Raw genomic sequence first — 22,888 nt, forward strand, 5'->3', positions numbered from 1 at the left:
ATCTGGTTTCCTTTAGGCCTGGTTCAACATTGGGATCACAAAAGGCAAATCGCAATCGCCTATGGAGTGTGATTGCATTTTTACCAAGCAATTGTGGCTCCATGTTGCAATGGCCATTACCCATAACAGCTTTCTGGTCAGCACCCAGTTAAACTGTAACATCACCAACTTGAGCCATAGGGAAACATAGACATTACTTGGCACAGCAGTTGTCCTCTCAGCTATAACTGACAGCAACTGATAAATAACTGACAGCAACTGATATATTTCAGATCTGACAAAATATTGTCAGAACTGGAAGGGATCATTGTCAGAAGAAAATGGTGAGCTTCTGAGAGGAACTGATGGCAAGGTAACTATGTAATGTTCATTTGTTACACAAGTTCACAAGTTACCTCATGTGTTTATTTTAAATATTTTGACTCAGTACAGGTTCTCTTTAAGTACTTTGAGTCCGCCAGGAGAAAAGAGTAATGTAAATATTCTGTGCCTTGTCTCTGTGTTTGTATTGGGGGTACGGTAAGTAGTCGGGGGTCCCTACAGCTTTAGGCCCTCCTTCCGTTGCAGTGACTGCTCCCCTTAAAGAGAACCTGAACTGAAAATGAAAAGTCAAAATAACCATACACAGGTCATACTTACATCCTGTGTAGTCTACTTCTCAATCTCTTTCTCCTCCCCTGTGTCCTGTTTGTCCAATGTGATCAATGGAAATATCTGTCCTCCATTTTAAAAATGGCCATTACCCCATAACAGCTTCCTGGTCAGCACACTTTTAAACTGTAATATCACCCACTTGAGCCATAGGGAAACATGGACATTACCTTGCACATTCAGTTGTAACTGACAGCTGCTGATACAGTATATAACTGACAGCAACTGGTAAGAGATCACTGTAAGAAGAAAATAGTGAGCTTCTGAGAGGAACTGGTGGTGAGGTTAGTATGTAATATTCATTTGCAGCTACGTCATGTGTTTATTTTAAATCATTTTACTTGCTTCGGTTCCCACTTATGATCCAACCTTTGTCATGCAATCTTACCATTTCTATGTAATATAAGAGAACTGCCTTAATTATCCATTCAATATATTCACTCAATTTACCCTTATACTACATAGATTTGGTAAAATTGGATGAAAAGGATTGGATCATTAGTGGCCATCTTTATCCTTTTCGGGACCGCCTCTATGAGATCCTACGCCGCACTTGTGGCTGTTCTAGCCTGATGCGGCGTAGGATCTACGCCGGCCCGCAGTTTCCGCTCCCGACGCAATCGTGCGCACCCGGAGGGTGACAGCCGACATCTCCCCCGAGTGATCAGCAGCCATCGCGTATGGCTGCTGATCACATGATCACTATGATCGCCGTCGGATCGTAGTGATCAGTTTGACAGCTGCGGCGGCAGGGGGGGAAAAAAGAGGATCCACTCACCTCCCTGCCGTTCCAGCGACGATCGGCGCCCCCCTCCGCTCTGGCCGGCATCTCCGCTCCGTCTGACGTCAGCGCCGGGTCCCGGCTTGATGACATCATCAAGCCGCGACCTGGAACTGATCGTCAGACAGAACGGAGATGCCGGCTTGAGAAGAGGGTTCCGTGCGGCTCATCGCTGGAGCCTGGAAGGTAAGTGAAGGCTGCTGGCTGAAGGGGGGGCCCAGGCCACCATGGGGGGACACAAATCCAGGCAGCCACAGACGGGATCCGGCCGCCTGACCCCCCCAAACGCGCGCACCCCCTTCCCGCGCAAAATGCCTGTTCCTTAGGTGGCCGGTCTCGAAAAGGTTAAAGTAATACCACTATGTGTGGCAAGTGGGATGTGTGCATTTGAGCTTAGCTATTTTAATTGAACTTTAAAGAGAAACTCCAACCAAGAATTGAACTTTATCCCAATCAGTAGCTGATACCCCCTTTTACATGAGAAATATATTGCTTTTCACAAACCGACCATCAGGGGGCGCTGTAAGACTGATTTTGTGCTGAAACCCTTCCCACAAGAAGCTCTGGGACCGCGGTACTTTTGGCAGTTTGTTACAATGTAACAAGGTTCACAGACAGGAATTAGCTGTTTACAGCTGTCTCTAACAGCCAAAACAGCTAGCAGCAGCTACATAACCTGCCCACAGTAAAAATGTCACCATGCAATAAATGTCAGAATGTAAATCGGGGAGAGGAAAGATTTTACAATGAGCAAACACTGACTAAATCATTTATACATAATTATTGTAAAAATGAAGCAATTTTTATTGCATTATTTTCACTGGAGTTCCTCTTTAAGATGCTTTTATGGCAAATATAAAAGGGTATCAAACCACAAAAACTGTCATACCAGTATAGTGGCATTTTCTTCAGAGATGTTGACAGGCTTAAAATCTCAGTATGATTACTTCTACGTTGAAGGTCAGCTGTGGCAACTAAACTAGAGGAAAATGTACAGTCAGATAAAATGGGTCAACAAGTAGAAACACAGCAATAGTCACAGATCACTAAAGTAATGTTGAGGACAAGGCCAGATTTACAATTTTTCTGCACCTTAGCCCACTTTCTTGTGACTCCCCTTCCATGTGTAACATCCATGCACAGCAGCCCCCCTCTTTCATGTAAAGCTCTCTTGGGTAGCAGCTTCCCTCTTCCATGTGTTGCGCTACAATTTTAAATATAGGTAGTCCCTCCTCTTCTATGTCTGACTGGCCCTTGTACAAAAGCCACCCCAGGTCTTGGACTATGTGGGCCGTACAAAATCTGATCCTGGTTAATGAATGCCATACTGACATTTTGGAAATGCTTAAAACTTGGCCTGATCTTGCCTGGGTAAAGCCTTTTTCCCCCTCAGGTGCTTCTTTTCCCCCCTCGGGTACTTTTTATGGATTAGTTCAGTATAAGTCAGTATTAGGGTCAGTGTAAATTTAGCTTGAGTTACACTTATTTTCAAGGGTTATTTAAAGTTTTAGACAGATATCCTAACATGCAGTTATCTTAACCTAGGCAGTGCAAGAAATTGAACCTACTGTAAAGTCAGCAGAGGGCAGTTGATTAAAGTAAAGTACAACTGCAGTGAGAGCGATATGGAGGCTGACATATTTACTTCCTTTCAGTGGCGGCTCCAGGAATTTTTTTAGGGGGTGCTATGCAGGTGCTGGACCAATTTCCGGGGGAGCTGACGTCCGGCAAAAAATGGGTGTGGCTACGAAAAAATGGGCGTGGTCATGACCGGATGAGGGCGGGGCTAACTGTAATTTGAAGTGAACCCAGGGTAAGAGTGATATGGAGGCTGCCATATTTATTTCCTTTTAAAGAGGAACTGTAACGGCAAAACGTCCCCTGGGGGGTACTCACCTCGGGTAGGGGAAGCCTCCGGATCCTAATGAGGCTTGCCACGCCGTCCTGCGTCCCTCGGGGGTCTCGCTGCAGCCCTCCATACAGCCGTGACGTAATATTTACCTTCCTGGCTCCTGCGCAGGCGCTCTGACGGCTGTTGGCTCCGAAGTAGGCGGAAATACCCGATCGCCGTCGGGTCCGCTCTACTGCGCAGGCGCAAGTCTCCTGTCCATTTCCGAGCCGAATGCAGCCACAGCGCCCCCACTGGAGCCAGCAAAGGTAAATATTGAAATTACAGTCGGGCCTGTCGCCGGCTGTTCAGAGGGCTGCAGCGAGACCCCCGTGGGACGCAGGACGGCGTGGGAAGCCTCATTAGGATCCGGAGGCTTCCCCCACCCGAGGTGAGTACCCCCCAGGGGATCTTTTTAAAGTTACAGAGTCTCTTTAAACAATTCTAGTTGCCTGGCAGCCCTGCTGATCTATTTGGCTGTAGTAGTGAACTGAATTACACCAGAAACAAGCATGCAGCTAATCTTGTCAGTTCTCACAATATTGTCAGAAACCCCTGACCTGCTGCATGCTTGTTCAGGGTCTATGGTTGAAAGAATTAGAGGCAGAGGACCAACACGGCAGCCAGGCAGCTGGTATTACTTAAAAGGAGATAAATATGGCAGCCTCAATATTATTCTCACCTTGGGTTCCCTTTAAAAGTGCAACGCAAAGACAGAGGGCCCAAGTTTTGGTGACCCTTTCCCCAGAAAATTCACATAATTGTGCAGGTTTTCTCAAGAAAATACACATAATGTGAGCAGATTTGAACAAAAAACATGTTCAATAATCCCAATATGCACAATCGGTAGCAGATATGCCCCCAATATGCACAATCGGTAGCAGATATGACCCCAATATGCACAATCGGTAGCAGATATGACCCCAATATGCACAATCGGTAGCAGATATGGCCCCAATATGCACAATCGGTAACAGATATGGCCCCAATATGCACAATCTGTAGCAGATATGGCCCCAATATGCACAATCGGTAGCAGATATGGCACCAATATGCACAATCGGTAGCAGATATGACCCCAATATGCACAATCGGTAGCAGATATGACCCCAATATGAATAATCGGTAGCAGATATGACCCCAATATGCACAATCGGTAGCAGAAATGACCCCCAATATGCACAATCGGTAGCAGAAATGACCCCCAATATGCACAATCGGTAGCAGAAATGACCCCCAATATGCACAATCGGTAGCAGATATGACCCCAATATGAACAATCGGTAGCAGAAATGACCCCCAATATGCACAATCGGTAGCAGATATGACCCCAATATGCACAATCGGTAGCAGATATGGCCCCAATATGCACAATCGGTAACAGATATGACCCCAATATGCACAATCTGTAGCAGATATGGCCCCAATATGCACAATGGGTAGCAGATATGACCCCAATATGCACAATCGGCAGCAGATATGACCTCAATATGAATAATCGGTAGCAGATATGACCCTATTATGCACAATCGGTAGCAGAAATGACCCCCAATATGCACAATCGGTAGCAGAAATGACCCCCAATATGCACAATCGGTAGCAGAAATGACCCCCAATATGCACAATCGGTAGCAGATATGACCCTAATATGAACAATCGGTAGCAGAAATTACCCCCAATATGCACAATCGGTAGCAGAAATGACCCCAATATGCACAATCGGTAGCAAAAATGACCCCAATATGCACAATCGGTAGCAGAAATGACCCCAATATGCACAATCGGTATCAGAAATGACCCCAATATGCACAATCGTTAGCAGAAATGACCCCAATATGCACAATCGGTAGCAAAAATGACCCCAATATGCACAATCGGTAGCAGATATGACCCCAATATGCACAATCGGTAGCAGATATGACCCCAATATGCACAATCCGTAGCAGATATGACCCCAATATGCATAATCGGTAGCAGAAATGACCCCAAAATGCACAATCCGTAGCAGATATGACCCCAATATGCACAATCTGTAGCAGATATGACCCAAATATGCACAATCCGTAGCAGATATGACCCCAATATGCACAATCCTTCCTCAGCAGTTTTTACCACAATCAGCACCACCTGAAAAAGGAAAAGAAAAACCCATTTACTCACCTACAGCCATAAGACCTTCTTTCCCGAGTCCCAACCTCCTGTCCCGACCTCCTTGTGGCGCGCAGCGCCCGCGCGCCCACGATCCTCTTCCTTCCCGACGTCACGAGACTTCCTGCCTGCATGCTGAGAGCAGGGCTATGGGAAAATGGCCGCCCGAAGCCATGCACTGCAGACTCGAAGTCTGCAGAACAGGGCTTCGGGCGGCCATCTTACCGTAGCCCTGCCTGCTGCTCCGGGCTGCCGCTGTGTGAACTGACTTGGCGTCTTTTAGACGCCTGAAGTCAGTTCACTTCAGGAGGTGCTTTGGGGGTGCTTGGACAATTCTAGGGGGTGCTCGAGCACCCCCAAGCACCCCCCTGGCGCCGCCCCTGCTTCCTTTTAAACAATACCAGTTGCCTGGGATCCTGTTGATCTTTCAAGCATCAGTAGTTTCTGAATCACCCACCTGAAGGACTATGACTAAAAGTATTAGAGGCAGAGAATAAGCAGGCCACTTTAGCACTTGTGCTCTGTGGGGAGTGTGGATGCAAAATTCAAGAGGGTCCTGGGCAGCGGTTGAGTTCTCCAGTTCGCTCTGTTCCCCGGAAACCTTAGGTAATTTTGGCCAGTTGCAGTCATGTTCATTGCATGCGTGGCCCGGGCTGCAACGTTCCTATATCGCGCTACCATGTAGAATACAATGCACGCAACCGGCCACGAATGCCCAGAAAAGCACGATTGGCCAGGACTGTCCAAACTACGGGGGTGACCAAGGGATATCAGAGCGGACAAGGATGATGGCGCGGGAGTCAATTAACCACATAGGGCTGGAGGAAGCCCCAGGTAAGCATAAATGCTGCACTATCTACCATCTCAGGCTTCCTTTAAAACGGACCTGAACTCACAATGTCCTCTTTGCTCTAAAAGATAAGCAACAGCATAATAACCTTTAAACAAAAACATTTCTTTGTTACAGCTGATACAAATCCTAAAAAAAATCTGCATGGTTTCTCCTTCCCGATTCACGGAAGCAGATATATTGTTAACATCCTGTGCTTTCCAATGAGCTTATCTGTCATCTCTGCCATGGCAGTCATGTGACACGGGGGAGAGATCAAATTAGAACTTTGATTAGACACAAATGAGGGGGAATTAAACAGGCTAAACTCTCTAAATACATACAGGGAGAATTTCTGTATGTTTTCCTTTTGTCCTGTGCAAGATTTCAGGTTCACTTTAAGCAATTGTCTACTAGAGGCTTTGGGATTAGCTAAATTCAAACCTCATCCTGGGTTTGGAGTAAATTTTCACAATAGGAGAATTTTTACTTGTCTCTACTGAGGACTATAGAGCTACAGACTAACGCCACACTCGCAGGTTTAGACTACATTCAATCAATCTAAAAAAACAACAACAAAAATAAAACACTGCATTTCCTGCGCTTGGCCCTAAGCATGACAGAAGTGAAATGTGATTAAAAACGTAACCTACAGCATAAACATAATTCACTGTGTACAGCTTATTTAACTTCCATCCTAAAATTGATGTACACTGTATTCCTTCTTTCTCCATTAATGTATTGTAAAAATCTATTCACATTGAGCTGTAAGACAGGTACATCTGTTTTCTGTACATGTTAGAGCAGGGGTCTCAAACTCAATTTACCTGGGGGGCCGCAGGAGGCAAAGTCAGGATGAGGCTGGGCCGCATAAGGAATTTCACAATCGCGGCGCATCGCCGCCTCTGCCCGCCCCTCTCACTCTTCCTTCACAGAGAGGGGCGGGGAGAGGCGGCAATCTATGCGGCGATTGACGTCAGGAGGGGCAGAGCTGAAGCTGAAAGCTCTGCCCCTTCCAGGAAATTCTGGCGGATTGCCCCCGGGCGATTTGGGCTCTCTGCAGCCCTCGTTTAGCAGGGGGGATGTGGCGGATTACTTGGGAGCACTGAAGCGAACTATAAGGAAGCTTTCGCCAGCGAGGGCCACAAAATATTGTATCGAGGGACGCAAATGCGGCCGTGCTCACCGCCACGCTGCTCCTCCAGGTGTCGATCGCTGCTGAGGCCTGCTTCATCACACCACGTGCTGGCTGATCTGCTGCTAGTGCTGCACTGCCCGATGGACTGCTGTTGTGCCTCCCGACCTCCACCACACTTCTCCTGGTCCCACTGCTGGTCATCACCACTGCTTCTCCATCACCACTGACCCTCAACCGAAGGACCAAAGGACGCTGCGATACAGGGTGAGGATTATATACACTGCTTGCTCATCTCCAGCTGAATGCATCCCTGTGCGTCCCTACGCTGTGTTGAACTGCTCTGAACTTGTGTCCCTGTGCTGCACTGCATCTTAGGCACCCCTGTGCTGTCGGACTGTTCTGCTTTTACCTGCTCATCCCAGCTCTACCTTGCTACCCCAGCCGAACTGCTGTTCCATGGGGGCATCCCTGTGCTGTGCTGAACTGCTTAGATCTGTACCCCTGTGTTGTGCTGTGCTGAACTGCATTAGAACTGTATTCCTGTGCTGTGCTTAACCGATCTGAACTGCATTAGAACTGTATCCCTGTATAGTTGGATTTGTTCGGGGCACCCCTGTCTGGTTTTGGTCACATGTCTTCTGGGGCACCCCTGGGCTGTATTTTGCATCATGTTCTCCCAGCCATAGCTCTCAGGCTTAGCTAGCACCTCCCCGGTAAAAGCTGCACATGGCCATGCTGTCCAGAGTGGAGCTCCTAAAATGGGACCCCCTCACCAAGGATCCCTCCCTTGCCAGGCACCCCCCTTCAGACTCTCCCCTGTGGAAGGTAGTCAGCGCCCACATCATACACCTGGTCAGCGCCACTGAACTCCCCCACAGCAAATGGCGCCACAGAGGGAGAAGAGCGGGAGTCCGCGTGAGACTCAAGAGGAAAGGCCTACGCTCTCCCATCCCTTCTATCCTGCTGGGGAACGTGTGCTCACTCCCTAACAAGGTCGACGAACTGCTCCTACTGCTTGGCAACAAGCCCTCGATCAGCAGCTGCACCCCGGTTCTTTGCTTTACTGAGACCTGGTTGAACGACTGTGTTCCTGACAACTCCATCGCTGTCCCAGGCTACGAGCTCCTTCGCGCAGTCCGTGACCAAACACTTTCCGGGAAGAAAAGAGGAGGCGGCATATGCTTCTACGTTAACACCACCTGGTGCGCCGACACCACCATCCTCAGTAAAACCTGTTCCCCTGATGTGGAGCTCATAGCCATCAACTGCAGGCCACAGTATTCCCCCAGGGAGTTCACCTCCATCGTTCTCATTGGGGTCTACATTCCCCCCGATGCAAATACTAAGAATGCCCTGAGTGTACTCAGCGACAGCATCCTCAAGTGGGAAACTGCCTACCCGGAGGCTTTCTTCGTCATCCTCGGAGACTTCAACAGCGCAAATCTGCGACAGGAGATGCCCCGCTACAAGCAACACATCTCCTGCCCCACCAGGAAACGCAACACCCTGGATCATTGTTACACGGCCCTCAAGAACGCATACCAGGCCACTCAAGGTGCAGCACTGGGGAACTTTGACCACAGCCTAATCCACCTGATCCCCACCTACAGAAGGCAACTTGAAACTACAAAGCCTGCTGTGAAGTCTGTCAAAAGGTGGACGGCCAAGGCAAAGTTGGAACTACAGGCCTGCTTCGACTGCACCGACTGGTCAGTCCTAGATGCACCCTCCCTGGAGGAATGGGCAGAGAACATCACCTCCTACATCGGCTTTTGCGAGGAGATGTGCGTTCCATCAAAGTCCTTCAAGATATTCCCAAATAACAAGCTGTGGTTCAATAGTAAGCTGCGCCACCTCCGAAAGATCAAGGAGACAGCGCACAAACACGGTACCCCAGATGAGTTTAGGGAGGCAAAGAACACCCTCAATCATGAACTGCGTGCTGCAAAAAGGGCCTACTCTGACAAGCTGGGGCACTGCCTCCAGTCAAACAACCCACGTGAGGTGTGGAAAGGCCTCAGAGCAGCCACGAACTTCAAACCATCCCCTCAGCTTACGACCCCCAGCACCACACTGGCAGAGGAACTAAATAAGTTCTACTGTAGGTTCGAGCACAATTCCACGCAGCCTTCTGACCCAGCACCTTCGACAAAGCCCCCTCCGAAGGCCCGCGCCGACCTAGTGCCAGTAGCGGTCCGTGAACCCGATGTTCTCCGTCACCTCTGCAGACTCAATGCTAGGAAAGCAGCCGGCCCGGACGGTGTGTCACCAACTTGCCTGAGAACCTGCGCGGACCAACTGGCCCCCATGCTCACCTCCCAATTCAATAGATCCCTGACGGAAGGCAAGGTCCCCTCCTGCCTAAAAATCTATTAACCCTTCGCACACTCACATGCAAATGTTCACACAATTGCATTCACAGATTCACTCATCCAGGCACAACTGTTATCCCTACAGCTAAATTAAAAGCCAGGGTTTTAGTTCACAGAAGAATGCATTCTTATGCTTAATCACCTATACTGCGCAGAAGTACCCAGGTAAACATAGGTGTCCTAACTCTGGCCCTGTAACATGCATAGTGCAGACATGCAAACACATTCATTGCATCAAACCTATCAATGGATTAGGAGCACACATCCTAACTTCCTCTCCTGGGAAAGACAGTGCATCTTACCAATCGCACAAGGGAGCTAATGTTATGTGTCCATGTGCACAATGCGCATACACCAGCATAAGCTGTCTGCATGCTGACAAACATACAGGGGAAGGGGGAGTGCACCGAATTGGACCCTAGCCACAGGGGTCAATGATAAGAATAAACATACATATATCCAGGCACATCGCCTCTAGTTAGGACATTAAATAAATTATTAGGGAAAGGGAGGTGCTGAAGGGGGTGTGGCTAGAAAACAGCAAAAATCTATTAACCCTTCGCACACTCACATGCAAATGTTCACACAATTGCATTCACAGATTCACTCATCCAGGCACAACTGTTATCCCTACAGCTAAATTAAAAGCCAGGGTTTTAGTTCACAGAAGAATGCATTCTTATGCTTAATCACCTATACTGCGCAGAAGTACCCAGGTAAACATAGGTGTCCTAACTCTGGCCCTGTAACATGCATAGTGCAGACATGCAAACACATTCATTGCATCAAACCTATCAATGGATTAGGAGCACACATCCTAACTTCCTCTCCTGGGAAAGACAGTGCATCTTACCAATCGCACAAGGGAGCTAATGTTATGTGTCCATGTGCACAATGCGCATACACCAGCATAAGCTGTCTGCATGCTGACAAACATACAGGGGAAGGGGGAGTGCACCGAATTGGACCCTAGCCACAGGGGTCAATGATAAGAATAAACATACATATATCCAGGCACATCGCCTCTAGTTAGGACATTAAATAAATTATTAGGGAAAGGGAGGTGCTGAAGGGGGTGTGGCTAGAAAACAGCAAAAATCTATTAACCCTTCGCACACTCACATGCAAATGTTCACACAATTGCATTCACAGATTCACTCATCCAGGCACAACTGTTATCCCTACAGCTAAATTAAAAGCCAGGATTTTAGTTCACAGAAGAATGCATTCTTATGCTTAATCACCTATACTGCGCAGAAGTACCCAGGTAAACATAGGTGTCCTAACTCTGGCCCTGTAACATGCATAGTGCAGACATGCAAACACATTCATTGCATCAAACCTATCAATGGATTAGGAGCACACATCCTAACTTCCTCTAATAATTTATTTAATGTCCTAACTAGAGGCGATGTGCCTGGATATATGTATGTTTATTCTTATCATTGACCCCTGTGGCTAGGGTCCAATTCGGTGCACTCCCCCTTCCCCTGTATGTTTGTCAGCATGCAGACAGCTTATGCTGGTGTATGCGCATTGTGCACATGGACACATAACATTAGCTCCCTTGTGCGATTGGTAAGATGCACTGTCTTTCCCAGGAGAGGAAGTTAGGATGTGTGCTCCTAATCCATTGATAGGTTTGATGCAATGAATGTGTTTGCATGTCTGCACTATGCATGTTACAGGGCCAGAGTTAGGACACCTATGTTTACCTGGGTACTTCTGCGCAGTATAGGTGATTAAGCATAAGAATGCATTCTTCTGTGAACTAAAACCCTGGCTTTTAATTTAGCTGTAGGGATAACAGTTGTGCCTGGATGAGTGAATCTGTGAATGCAATTGTGTGAACATTTGCATGTGAGTGTGCGAAGGGTTAATAGATTTTTGCTGTTTTCTAGCCACACCCCCTTCAGCACCTCCCTTTCCCTAATAATTTATTTAATGTCCTAACTAGAGGCGATGTGCCTGGATATATGTATGTTTATTCTTATCATTGACCCCTGTGGCTAGGGTCCAATTCGGTGCACTCCCCCTTCCCCTGTATGTTTGTCAGCATGCAGACAGCTTATGCTGGTGTATGCGCATTGTGCACATGGACACATAACATTAGCTCCCTTGTGCGATTGGTAAGATGCACTGTCTTTCCCAGGAGAGGAAGTTAGGATGTGTGCTCCTAATCCATTGATAGGTTTGATGCAATGAATGTGTTTGCATGTCTGCACTATGCATGTTACAGGGCCAGAGTTAGGACACCTATGTTTACCTGGGTACTTCTGCGCAGTATAGGTGATTAAGCATAAGAATGCATTCTTCTGTGAACTAAAACCCTGGCTTTTAATTTAGCTGTAGGGATAACAGTTGTGCCTGGATGAGTGAATCTGTGAATGCAATTGTGTGAACATTTGCATGTGAGTGTGCGAAGGGTTAATAGATTTTTGCTGTTTTCTAGCCACACCCCCTTCAGCACCTCCCTTTCCCTAATAATTTATTTAATGTCCTAACTAGAGGCGATGTGCCTGGATATATGTATGTTTATTCTTATCATTGACCCCTGTGGCTAGGGTCCAATTCGGTGCACTCCCCCTTCCCCTGTATGTTTGTCAGCATGCAGACAGCTTATGCTGGTGTATGCGCATTGTGCACATGGACACATAACATTAGCTCCCTTGTGCGATTGGTAAGATGCACTGTCTTTCCCAGGAGAGGAAGTTAGGATGTGTGCTCCTAATCCATTGATAGGTTTGATGCAATGAATGTGTTTGCATGTCTGCACTATGCATGTTACAGGGCCAGAGTTAGGACACCTATGTTTACCTGGGTACTTCTGCGCAGTATAGGTGATTAAGCATAAGAATGCATTCTTCTGTGAACTAAAACCCTGGCTTTTAATTTAGCTGTAGGGATAACAGTTGTGCCTGGATGAGTGAATCTGTGAATGCAATTGTGTGAACATTTGCATGTGAGTGTGCGAAGGGTTAATAGATTTTTGCTGTTTTCTAGCCACACCCCCTTCAGCACCTCCCTTTCCCTAATAATTTATTTAATGTCCTAACTAGAGGCGATGTGCCTGGATATATGTATGTTTATTCTTATCATTGACCCCTGTGGCTAGGGTCCAATTCGGTGCACTCCCCCTTCCCCTGTATGTTTGTCAGCATGCAGACAGCTTATGCTGGTGTATGCGCATTGTGCACATGGACACATAACATTAGCTCCCTTGTGCGATTGGTAAGATGCACTGTCTTTCCCAGGAGAGGAAGTTAGGATGTGTGCTCCTAATCCATTGATAGGTTTGATGCAATGAATGTGTTTGCATGTCTGCACTATGCATGTTACAGGGCCAGAGTTAGGACACCTATGTTTACCTGGGTACTTCTGCGCAGTATAGGTGATTAAGCATAAGAATGCATTCTTCTGTGAACTAAAACCCTGGCTTTTAATTTAGCTGTAGGGATAACAGTTGTGCCTGGATGAGTGAATCTGTGAATGCAATTGTGTGAACATTTGCATGTGAGTGTGCGAAGGGTTAATAGATTTTTGCTGTTTTCTAGCCACACCCCCTTCAGCACCTCCCTTTCCCTAATAATTTATTTAATGTCCTAACTAGAGGCGATGTGCCTGGATATATGTATGTTTATTCTTATCATTGACCCCTGTGGCTAGGGTCCAATTCGGTGCACTCCCCCTTCCCCTGTATGTTTGTCAGCATGCAGACAGCTTATGCTGGTGTATGCGCATTGTGCACATGGACACATAACATTAGCTCCCTTGTGCGATTGGTAAGATGCACTGTCTTTCCCAGGAGAGGAAGTTAGGATGTGTGCTCCTAATCCATTGATAGGTTTGATGCAATGAATGTGTTTGCATGTCTGCACTATGCATGTTACAGGGCCAGAGTTAGGACACCTATGTTTACCTGGGTACTTCTGCGCAGTATAGGTGATTAAGCATAAGAATGCATTCTTCTGTGAACTAAAACCCTGGCTTTTAATTTAGCTGTAGGGATAACAGTTGTGCCTGGATGAGTGAATCTGTGAATGCAATTGTGTGAACATTTGCATGTGAGTGTGCGAAGGGTTAATAGATTTTTGCTGTTTTCTAGCCACACCCCCTTCAGCACCTCCCTTTCCCTAATAATTTATTTAATGTCCTAACTAGAGGCGATGTGCCTGGATATATGTATGTTTATTCTTATCATTGACCCCTGTGGCTAGGGTCCAATTCGGTGCACTCCCCCTTCCCCTGTATGTTTGTCAGCATGCAGACAGCTTATGCTGGTGTATGCGCATTGTGCACATGGACACATAACATTAGCTCCCTTGTGCGATTGGTAAGATGCACTGTCTTTCCCAGGAGAGGAAGTTAGGATGTGTGCTCCTAATCCATTGATAGGTTTGATGCAATGAATGTGTTTGCATGTCTGCACTATGCATGTTACAGGGCCAGAGTTAGGACACCTATGTTTACCTGGGTACTTCTGCGCAGTATAGGTGATTAAGCATAAGAATGCATTCTTCTGTGAACTAAAACCCTGGCTTTTAATTTAGCTGTAGGGATAACAGTTGTGCCTGGATGAGTGAATCTGTGAATGCAATTGTGTGAACATTTGCATGTGAGTGTGCGAAGGGTTAATAGATTTTTGCTGTTTTCTAGCCACACCCCCTTCAGCACCTCCCTTTCCCTAATAATTTATTTAATGTCCTAACTAGAGGCGATGTGCCTGGATATATGTATGTTTATTCTTATCATTGACCCCTGTGGCTAGGGTCCAATTCGGTGCACTCCCCCTTCCCCTGTATGTTTGTCAGCATGCAGACAGCTTATGCTGGTGTATGCGCATTGTGCACATGGACACATAACATTAGCTCCCTTGTGCGATTGGTAAGATGCACTGTCTTTCCCAGGAGAGGAAGTTAGGATGTGTGCTCCTAATCCATTGATAGGTTTGATGCAATGAATGTGTTTGCATGTCTGCACTATGCATGTTACAGGGCCAGAGTTAGGACACCTATGTTTACCTGGGTACTTCTGCGCAGTATAGGTGATTAAGCATAAGAATGCATTCTTCTGTGAACTAAAACCCTGGCTTTTAATTTAGCTGTAGGGATAACAGTTGTGCCTGGATGAGTGAATCTGTGAATGCAATTGTGTGAACATTTGCATGTGAGTGTGCGAAGGGTTAATAGATTTTTGCTGTTTTCTAGCCACACCCCCTTCAGCACCTCCCTTTCCCTAATAATTTATTTAATGTCCTAACTAGAGGCGATGTGCCTGGATATATGTATGTTTATTCTTATCATTGACCCCTGTGGCTAGGGTCCAATTCGGTGCACTCCCCCTTCCCCTGTATGTTTGTCAGCATGCAGACAGCTTATGCTGGTGTATGCGCATTGTGCACATGGACACATAACATTAGCTCCCTTGTGCGATTGGTAAGATGCACTGTCTTTCCCAGGAGAGGAAGTTAGGATGTGTGCTCCTAATCCATTGATAGGTTTGATGCAATGAATGTGTTTGCATGTCTGCACTATGCATGTTACAGGGCCAGAGTTAGGACACCTATGTTTACCTGGGTACTTCTGCGCAGTATAGGTGATTAAGCATAAGAATGCATTCTTCTGTGAACTAAAACCCTGGCTTTTAATTTAGCTGTAGGGATAACAGTTGTGCCTGGATGAGTGAATCTGTGAATGCAATTGTGTGAACATTTGCATGTGAGTGTGCGAAGGGTTAATAGATTTTTGCTGTTTTCTAGCCACACCCCCTTCAGCACCTCCCTTTCCCTAATAATTTATTTAATGTCCTAACTAGAGGCGATGTGCCTGGATATATGTATGTTTATTCTTATCATTGACCCCTGTGGCTAGGGTCCAATTCGGTGCACTCCCCCTTCCCCTGTATGTTTGTCAGCATGCAGACAGCTTATGCTGGTGTATGCGCATTGTGCACATGGACACATAACATTAGCTCCCTTGTGCGATTGGTAAGATGCACTGTCTTTCCCAGGAGAGGAAGTTAGGATGTGTGCTCCTAATCCATTGATAGGTTTGATGCAATGAATGTGTTTGCATGTCTGCACTATGCATGTTACAGGGCCAGAGTTAGGACACCTATGTTTACCTGGGTACTTCTGCGCAGTATAGGTGATTAAGCATAAGAATGCATTCTTCTGTGAACTAAAACCCTGGCTTTTAATTTAGCTGTAGGGATAACAGTTGTGCCTGGATGAGTGAATCTGTGAATGCAATTGTGTGAACATTTGCATGTGAGTGTGCGAAGGGTTAATAGATTTTTGCTGTTTTCTAGCCACACCCCCTTCAGCACCTCCCTTTCCCTAATAATTTATTTAATGTCCTAACTAGAGGCGATGTGCCTGGATATATGTATGTTTATTCTTATCATTGACCCCTGTGGCTAGGGTCCAATTCGGTGCACTCCCCCTTCCCCTGTATGTTTGTCAGCATGCAGACAGCTTATGCTGGTGTATGCGCATTGTGCACATGGACACATAACATTAGCTCCCTTGTGCGATTGGTAAGATGCACTGTCTTTCCCAGGAGAGGAAGTTAGGATGTGTGCTCCTAATCCATTGATAGGTTTGATGCAATGAATGTGTTTGCATGTCTGCACTATGCATGTTACAGGGCCAGAGTTAGGACACCTATGTTTACCTGGGTACTTCTGCGCAGTATAGGTGATTAAGCATAAGAATGCATTCTTCTGTGAACTAAAACCCTGGCTTTTAATTTAGCTGTAGGGATAACAGTTGTGCCTGGATGAGTGAATCTGTGAATGCAATTGTGTGAACATTTGCATGTGAGTGTGCGAAGGGTTAATAGATTTTTGCTGTTTTCTAGCCACACCCCCTTCAGCACCTCCCTTTCCCTAATAATTTATTTAATGTCCTAACTAGAGGCGATGTGCCTGGATATATGTATGTTTATTCTTATCATTGACCCCTGTGGCTAGGGTCCAATTCGGTGCACTCCCCCTTCCCCTGTATGTTTGTCAGCATGCAGACAGCTTATGCTGGTGTATGCGCATTGTGCACATGGACACATAACATTAGCTCCCTTGTGCGATTGGTAAGATGCACTGTCTTTCCCAGGAGAGGAAGTTAGGATGTGTGCTCCTAATCCATTGATAGGTTTGATGCAATGAATGTGTTTGCATGTCTGCACTATGCATGTTACAGGGCCAGAGTTAGGACACCTATGTTTACCTGGGTACTTCTGCGCAGTATAGGTGATTAAGCATAAGAATGCATTCTTCTGTGAACTAAAACCCTGGCTTTTAATTTAGCTGTAGGGATAACAGTTGTGCCTGGATGAGTGAATCTGTGAATGCAATTGTGTGAACATTTGCATGTGAGTGTGCGAAGGGTTAATAGATTTTTGCTGTTTTCTAGCCACACCCCCTTCAGCACCTCCCTTTCCCTAATAATTTATTTAATGTCCTAACTAGAGGCGATGTGCCTGGATATATGTATGTTTATTCTTATCATTGACCCCTGTGGCTAGGGTCCAATTCGGTGCACTCCCCCTTCCCCTGTATGTTTGTCAGCATGCAGACAGCTTATGCTGGTGTATGCGCATTGTGCACATGGACACATAACATTAGCTCCCTTGTGCGATTGGTAAGATGCACTGTCTTTCCCAGGAGAGGAAGTTAGGATGTGTGCTCCTAATCCATTGATAGGTTTGATGCAATGAATGTGTTTGCATGTCTGCACTATGCATGTTACAGGGCCAGGGCCAAAAGACGCCTTAGAGGAGATCTAATTAACATGTATAAATACATCAGAGGGCAATATAATAGCTTGGCGGATGAGCTTTTTGTCCCTAGGCCTTCTCAAAGGACTAGAGGACATGATCTGCGCATGGAGGAAAAACGTTTTAGCCATTTATTTAGGAAAGGGTTCTTTACAGTAAGAGTGATTAAGATGTGGAATGCATTGCCACAGGAAGTCGTTATGGCAAACTCTATACCTGCATTTAAAGGGGGCTTAGATGCTTTCCTTGCGTTGAATGACATCCATGGCTACAATTACTAGGTAATGCCAATGATGTTGATCCAGGGATTTTATCTGATTGCCATCTGGAGTCGGGAAGGAATTTTTACCTTGTAAGGGTTTTTTCGCCTTCCTCTGGATCAACAGGGATATGTGAGGGAGCGGGGTGGAGTTGTGCTTTGTACTGGTTGAACTCGATGGACGTATGTCTTTTTTCAACCAAAGTAACTAAGTAACTATGTAACTATGTAAGAGTTAGGACACCTATGTTTACCTGGGTACTTCTGCGCAGTATAGGTGATTAAGCATAAGAATGCATTCTTCTGTGAACTAAAACCCTGGCTTTTAATTTAGCTGTAGGGATAACAGTTGTGCCTGGATGAGTGAATCTGTGAATGCAATTGTGTGAACATTTGCATGTGAGTGTGCGAAGGGTTAATAGATTTTTGCTGTTTTCTAGCCACACCCCCTTCAGCACCTCCCTTTCCCTAATAATTTATTTAATGTCCTAACTAGAGGCGATGTGCCTGGATATATGTATGTTTATTCTTATCATTGACCCCTGTGGCTAGGGTCCAATTCGGTGCACTCCCCCTTCCCCTGTATGTTTGTCAGCATGCAGACAGCTTATGCTGGTGTATGCGCATTGTGCACATGGACACATAACATTAGCTCCCTTGTGCGATTGGTAAGATGCACTGTCTTTCCCAGGAGAGGAAGTTAGGATGTGTGCTCCTAATCCATTGATAGGTTTGATGCAATGAATGTGTTTGCATGTCTGCACTATGCATGTTACAGGGCCAGAGTTAGGACACCTATGTTTACCTGGGTACTTCTGCGCAGTATAGGTGATTAAGCATAAGAATGCATTCTTCTGTGAACTAAAACCCTGGCTTTTAATTTAGCTGTAGGGATAACAGTTGTGCCTGGATGAGTGAATCTGTGAATGCAATTGTGTGAACATTTGCATGTGAGTGTGCGAAGGGTTAATAGATTTTTGCTGTTTTCTAGCCACACCCCCTTCAGCACCTCCCTTTCCCTAATAATTTATTTAATGTCCTAACTAGAGGCGATGTGCCTGGATATATGTATGTTTACTCCTGCCTAAAAAGGTCCACAATCATTCCGGTCCCAAAAAAGCCGGGCAACACAGAACACAATAATTTCAGACCTGTGGCCCTCACCCCCATTGTCATGAAGATTTTCGAACGACTGGTTCTTGCCCACCTGAAGCATCTCACCAACTCCCTCCTCGATCCACATCAGTTTGCATACAGAGCAAATAGATCCGTGGACGACGCCATCAACATCAGCCTGGCGCACATCACCGAACACCTCGAAAGACCAGGCTCCTATGTCAGGATCCTTTTTCTGGACTTTAGCTCTGCGTTCAATACGATCTGCCCAAACATCCTAACTGACAACCTGGCACATCTCGGTGTGGATTCCACACTCTGTGCATGGGTAAAGGACTTCCTCTCAAACAGGACGCAACAGGTGAAGCTTGGCAACTGCTTCTCCAGTGTGAGCACTACCAACACAGGAGCACCGCAGGGGTGTGTTCTATCCCCTCTCCTGTTCTCACTGTACACCAACAGCTGTACTTCCTCTGCCGACTCCGTAAAAGTCATCAAATTTGCGGATGACACGACCATCATCGGGCTCATTGGCAGGGAGGGGGAACACGATTATCGCAGCGAGATCGAGAGAATCTGCGGATGGTGCGTGGCCAACAAGCTCGTCCTTAACGCAGCAAAAACAGTGGAACTGATCTTGGACTTCAGGAGACCCCCCCACACACACCAACCTGTACTCATCAACGAGATCGAAGCCTCCAGGGTATCTAGTGTTAGGTTCCTGGGCACAACCCTAACTAGCGACCTTAGGTGGGGACAGAACACCTCCAAAATCCAGAAGAAAGCTCAGCAGAGAGTATTCTTCCTGCGCCAATTGAAAAAAATTGGTATGACACAGGAGCTACTGTACAGCTTTTACACTGCCACTATTGAAGCTACCCTCTGCTCCGCCATCATCGTGTGGTATGCAAGGGCAAGCGCCAAAGATAAGTACAAGCTCCAACGAGTTATCAGCTCAGCGGAAAGGATTATTGGCTCTCCACTGCCACCTCTAGACCTCCTCTACACCTCTAGAAGTGAGGGCAAGGGCTAACAGGATTTCCCAGGACCCTTCCCACCCAGGCTGTCGTTTCTTCAAGCTCCTTCCATCGGGCCGACGCTACAGGACTATCCGCCCAAGAACCAACAGGCGCAGAGACACCTTCTTTCCCCAAGCAGCCATCCTGCTGAACTCCAGGCCATCAGGGGCGCTCTAGCCCCACTCAGTCGAGATATGCCTGGTCGACGCACACTAGCCGGTGGCCGACATATAACCCAGCTGTCACCCTGGTGCACTTACAGGAAGTTCATGACTCTAGGTGCAAGTGCTGTTACTTTACTACCAGAGTGGCACAAACCCACACCTGGGTGGCGGCTCATGACTCAAGACTTGCTTACGAGCCAATCGAAAATTTAAACTGTGTTGCTGCCTGTCTGTTGTTTTTTTTTTGGTTTTTTTTTTTGTACTGCTTGTATCTGTTAATGTCTTGTTTCTGTCTTGCTCTATTGCCACTGCCATGTGAACCACAACCAATTCCGGGTACGACTTGATCGCACTTGGCGAAATAAAGATTCTGATTCTGATTCTGAAATGGCCCGCGGGCCGCGAGTTTGAGACCCCTGTGTTAGAGCTTACAAAAGTCTATAGAGTAAACAGAGTGGAGAAAACCCTAATCAAGTTATATGAAAATCATTTTTCTTTTCTATGGTCTGTCCATACCCTACAGTATCAAAAGATGTTTTCTAAATAGATTTCTCCCTCTGTTTCAAAATGTAATCAGACATTGCTTTAGAGATTTCATTCAACAGAATATATCATACAACAATGAAAACTGCATGGAAAAAAAGAAAAGGGTAGCTGTTAACTTAATATTTTATTGCACAAACATTAGAGGCAAGTGGTGCAAACAAGTCAATCCTTTAGCTCTCAATGGGCCTGATGCATGAACCCACAGTATGGGTACTAACGCTATCAGAGTACTATGTGTTGCACAATTAGTATTAGGCCCCGTTCACGCTTTAAAAAAAGTTCCATTCCCGGAACGGATCCTAACAGATTCTAATGGATCCAATGTTAACCTATGGATCCACATACGTGGGTTCAAACGGATCCGTTCCGCGCGATGCGCTGAATGGAACGCAAGTTTCTTGCAGCACCAAATTTTCCAGACCGATGAGCCCAGCAGAAGGGAAACATAAGCTTTAGTGCTGCATTAGGGGCAATGAGAAAACAAGACCATTATAAATAGAAAAATACACTTTGGGGGTGGGGTCTGGTGGGGATGTGGGGCAGCTGAACGGCAGCAGCGGAATGGAAATGGAGTGGCAACGGAGTGAAAAAAGATCCGATCGACCGGTGATCAGTTCCGTTTTCATGGATTAATTTGCAATTCCAATGCAAGTGTGAGCCGGGCCTTAGCCACATTACTTGGGTACCTTGTTTAACGTGTTTTATCACAGCAATGATCACGCTACTCATGTACTGTGGGTCACACTAATTGCGCAATGTTTGGTACTCTGCTGGTGTTAGTACTGGTAATATTGCTGTGTGTAGGCAATGCATGATAATTTTACCATAGGTTCATGCATTAGGTCCAATGAGGTTTATTCACAAATGGTGATTAAAATTTGTATGCACAGACAGCACATGTCAATTTTACAGAGAGCTACACACTTAAGCAATTTGTATAACTTGTGTTATACACACACTACACCCGACACATGCATTGCTTATGTAGTGTGCGTTACACTCAGGGGCATAACAATAGGGAATGCTCAGGGCCTTTTTGGGGGCAGGAGGGGTCGCAACATAAAAGGAGAGTGTGGCAGATCAGCGGGGAGGGGGGACAATCCCCCCCCCCTCCCTCACCTCGGTCTTTCCTCTTAGTGCGCCCCCTCCTGCAATCATTAGTGGCAGCGGGTTGCGGTGGCTGGCTGGATACATACCTCCATTGCGTTGGAGGTTCCCATCAGTAAGTGCTTCATGTTACTTCCTGTGTAATGATTGCAGGAGGGCGAGCGCTAATAGGAGAGACCGAGGTGAGGGAGGGGGGGGAGGAATGTCCCCCCTCCCCGCTGATCTGCCAAACTTTTTTTTTTGCAGGGGGGCCCAGGGATTTCTAGTTACGCCCCTGGTTACACTGTTTGTAAAATGTAAGTTACACAAGCAGCACACATGTGTGTATAATGTGATTCGCGCAAACTACATAATGCCCTTGACATAGTTTTAGTAACATTCAGTAAAATCTACATACACTGTCTGGGCACTCAAATGTACTACTCACTAGTGAATAGACTTCAATGAGACTTCTACACCTGTCAGATAGTCTTGCCACTTTCCACTCAAAAATAAATAGTATGTATAGGCAACCCAGTGATAATTTAACTTTGTTTCTGTCTGGTAGTCCAGTCAAGAATGATTATGCAGTGGATCTCATTTAGACCTTTCCCTGCCAGCTGATTTGTCTTAACCACTTGCCGACCAGGGCTTTTGGGAATGATCTGTGCTGCGTAGGCTCTCCAGCCCGCAGCACAGATCAGGTTTTAGCCAGGGCGATCAGACTTACCCCCTTTTTTCCCCACTAGGGGAATGTCCTGCTGGGGGGGTCTGATCGCCGCCGTCTCTCTGCGCTTTGCGGGGGGGGCTCTTCACAGCCCCCCTCCGCAGCGTTTTCAGCGCTCCGTCCCTCTCCCTCCCTCTCCCTTCCCCTCTGAGCTGTGCAGGATGGATACAATGGCGCATTGTAGGATAGGCTTCAGCCTATCAAATGACGGCGATCATCGCCGATCTGCATGTATGATGTAAACAGCGGGGATTTCTTCCCTGCGTGTTTACATTTTGCCGGCGAGCCGCGATCGGCGGCTCTCCGGCTGTTCACGGAGACAGCCTCCGTGAACGGACATGGAAAGGCGTTTCCATGGAAACTTGCAGACGACCAGTTTACGCCAATCG

At 46.6% G+C, this 22,888-nt stretch overlaps 1 long non-coding RNA gene across 1 annotated transcript in view; it reads right to left on the reverse strand.

Moving 5' to 3' along the window:
* LOC137517512 (uncharacterized) overlaps positions 1–22,888 on the reverse strand; it is a 135,636-nt gene that overhangs the window by 97,281 nt on the left and 15,467 nt on the right. Inside the window, exon 2 of the long non-coding RNA XR_011020553.1 lies at positions 2,322–2,406. This is a non-coding gene — a long non-coding RNA (uncharacterized lncRNA). The remainder of the gene's footprint in view (positions 1–2,321; positions 2,407–22,888) is intronic.

Source organism: Hyperolius riggenbachi, chromosome 5 (assembly GCF_040937935.1).
Source record: "Hyperolius riggenbachi isolate aHypRig1 chromosome 5, aHypRig1.pri, whole genome shotgun sequence".
In the NCBI taxonomy this organism is placed as follows: domain Eukaryota; kingdom Metazoa; phylum Chordata; class Amphibia; order Anura; family Hyperoliidae; genus Hyperolius; species Hyperolius riggenbachi.